Source organism: Pleurodeles waltl, chromosome 6 (genome assembly GCF_031143425.1).
Source record: "Pleurodeles waltl isolate 20211129_DDA chromosome 6, aPleWal1.hap1.20221129, whole genome shotgun sequence".
In the NCBI taxonomy this organism is placed as follows: Eukaryota; Metazoa; Chordata; class Amphibia; order Caudata; family Salamandridae; genus Pleurodeles; species Pleurodeles waltl.
The window spans coordinates 78,625,563-78,628,840 of NC_090445.1; the positions used below are offsets into that span (position 1 = coordinate 78,625,563).

Sequence of the window (3,278 nt, forward strand, 5' to 3'; positions counted from 1 at the left end):
GAGAGGACAGATGCATGTATGTACCAGAGTGAGCTCCAGAGAGACTGATGGGGACATAAGACTGGGGTAGAGCGAGAGATGGAGAAAGAGAAAGGTGCCTGAGTCGAGTCAGCAGCAGAGAAAATGAAACAAATGGGCCTCCTGGGATAACCACACACTACTTCCTCACAAAGAACACACAGAGGGTGTGTGAAATGATATAGGCACAGCAGCCTGGGTAGCTCAGTCGGTAGAGCATGAGACTCTTAATCTCAGGGTTGTGGGTTCGAGCCCCACGTTGGGCATGATGCTTTTTAAATGCTTCTCCCTTTTTGGGTTTAACATTAACTCTCACCTTTTTCAGATATTTCGCTGAGGCTTAAAAATACACAAACACACATCCTGCAGTTTGCCTCACGATTCCCACAGGACTCCACACAACGCAGCACTTCCCGCCCTGGGAGGCGCCGCTGGGAGCGGTCCTAGGCCGAACCTGTCCTGCGCCCTTTCCTAGCCTGAGCCGCCCATGCTTACAGCGAGCTAGGAGTCCGCTCCGCTCCGTCCTGTCCCCCCCCATCCTTTCAAAAAGAGGAGTTTAAGGTCTCATCCCCGCTGGTGTTATGATTAAAGTAGGTATGAAAACTACTTTATGTCAGCAGCGGGATTTAACCACAGGACTGGGGAAGATACTGCTCTTGAATGTGGCGCCTTACACCGCTCGGCCATTCCGGCAGCCTCTGCATACGGCTCTGGAGGCTGACTGCCACCTCGCGAAACAGGGAGAGTTCACACTGTTCTCTACTGGACATTTAAGTATGTGCCCAGAGACAGGTTGAGAGGACAGATGCATGTATGTACCAGAGTGAGCTCCAGAGAGACTGATGGGGACATAAGAATGGGGTAGAGCGAGAGATGGAGAAAGAGAAAGGTGCCTGTGTCGAGTCAGCAGCAGAGAAAATGAAACAAAGGGGCCTCCTGGGATAACCACACACTACTTCCTCACAAAGAACACACAGAGGGTGTGTGAAATGCCATAGGCACAGCAGCCTGGCTAGCTCAGTCGGTAGAGCATGAGACTCTTAATCTCGGGGTCGTGGGTTCGAGCCCCACGTTGGGTGTGATGCTTTTTAAAGGCTTCTCCATTTTCGGGTTTAACATTAACTCTTACCTTTTTCAGATATTTCGCTGAGGCTTAAAACTACACACACACACATCCTGCAGTTTCCCTCACGATTCCCACAGGACTCCACACAACGCAGCACTTCCCGCCCTGGGAGGCGCCGCTGGGAGTGGTCCTAGGCCGAGCCTTTCCTGCGCCCTTTCCTAGCCTGAGCCGCCCGTGCATACAGCGAGCTCGGAGTCCGCTCCAGTCCGTCCTGTCCCCCCCCCATCCTTTCAAAAAGAGGAGTTTAAAGTCTCATCCCCGCTGGTGTTATGATTAAAGTAGGTATGAAAACTACTTTATGTCAGCAGCAGGATTTGATCACGGGACTGGGGAAGATACTGCTCTTGAATGTGGCGCCTTACACCGCGCGGCCATTCCGGCAGCCTCCGGAACACTGTTCTGGAGGCTGACTGCCACCTCGCGACACAGGGAGAGTTCACACTGTTCTCTACTGGACATTTAAGTATGTGCCCAGAGACATGTTGAGAGGACAGATGCATGTATGTACCCAGTGAGCTCCAGAGAGACTGATGGGGACATAAGACTGGGGTAGAGCGAGAGATGGAGAAAGAGAAAGGTGCCTGTGTCGAGTCAGCAGCAGAGAAAATGAAACAAAGGGGCCTCCTGGGATAACCACACACTACTTCCTCACAAAGAACACAAAGAGGATGTGTGAAATGCCATAGGCACAGCAGCCCGGCTAGCTCAGTCGGTAGTGCATGAGAATCTTAATCTCAGGGTCGTGGGTTCGAGCCCCACGTTGGGCGTGATGCTTTTTAAAGGCTTCTCCATTTTCGGGTTTAACTTTAACTCTCACCTTTTTCAGATATTTTGCTGAGGCTTAAAACAACAAACACACACACATCCTGCAGTTTGCCTCACGATTCCCACAGGACTCCACACAACGCAGCACTTCCCGCCCTGGGAGGCGCCGCTGGGAGTGGTCCTAGGCCGAGCCTTTCCTGCGCCCTTTCCTAGCCTGAGCCGCCCGTGCTTACAGCGAGCTCGGAGTCCGCTCCGGTCCGTCCTGTCCCCCCCCATCCTTTCAAAAAGAGGAGTTTAAGGTCTCATACCCGCTGGTGTTATGATTAAAGTAGATATGAAAACTACTTTATGTCAGCAGCGGGATTTGACCACGGGACTGGAGAAGATACTGCTCTTGAATGTGACGCCTTACACCGCTCGACCATTCCGGCACCCTCCCGAACACAGCTCTGGAGGCTGACTGCCACCTCACGACACAGGGAGAGTTCACACTGTTCTCTACTGGACATTTAAGTATGTGCCCAGAGACAGGTTGAGAGGACAGATGCATGTATGTACCAGAGTGAGCTCCAGAGAGACTGATGGGGACATAAGACTGGGGTAGAGCGAGAGATGGAGAAAGAGAAAGGTGCCTGTGTCGAGTCAGCAGCAGAGAAAATGAAACAAAGGGGCCTCCTGGGATAACCACACACTACTTCCTCACAAAGAACACAAAGAGGGTGTGTGAAATGACATAGGCACAGCAGCCCGGCTAGCTCAGTCGGTAGTGCATGAGACTCTTAATCTCAGGGTCGTGGGTTCGAGCCCCACGTTGGGCGTGATGCTTTTAAAAGGCTTCTCCATTTTCGGGTTTAACATTAACTCTCACCTTTTTCAGATATTTCGCTGAGGCTTAAAACTACACACACACACACACATCCTGCAGTTTGCCTCACGATTCCCACAGGACTACACACAACGCAGCACTTCCCACCCTGGGAGGCGCCGCTGGGAGCGGTCCTATGCCGATCCTTTCCTGCGCCCTTTCCTAGCCTGAGCCGCCCATGCTTACAGCGAGCTCGGAGTCCGCTCCGGTCCGTCCTGTCCCCCCCATCCTTTCAAAAAGAGGAGTTTAAAGTCTCATCCCCGCTGGTGTTATGATTAAGGTAGGTATGAAAACTACTTTATGTCGGCAGCGCGATTTGATCACAGGACTGGGGAAGATACTGCTCTTGAATGTGGCACCTTACACCGCTCGTCCATTCCGGCAGCCTCCGGAACACAGCTCTGGAGGATGACTGCCACCTCGCGAAACAGGGAGCGTTCACACTGTTCTCTACTGGACATTTAAGTATGTGCCCAGAGACAGGTTGAGAGGACAAATGCATGT

At 52.2% G+C, this 3,278-nt stretch overlaps 1 non-coding gene across 1 annotated transcript; it reads left to right on the forward strand.

Moving 5' to 3' along the window:
* Window positions 1–211: 211 nt before the first annotated feature.
* On the forward strand, window positions 212–284 carry TRNAK-CUU (transfer RNA lysine (anticodon CUU)). The gene has a single exon. It is a non-coding gene; the product is annotated as a tRNA-Lys (tRNA).
* The last annotated feature ends 2,994 nt before the right edge of the window (window positions 285–3,278 follow it).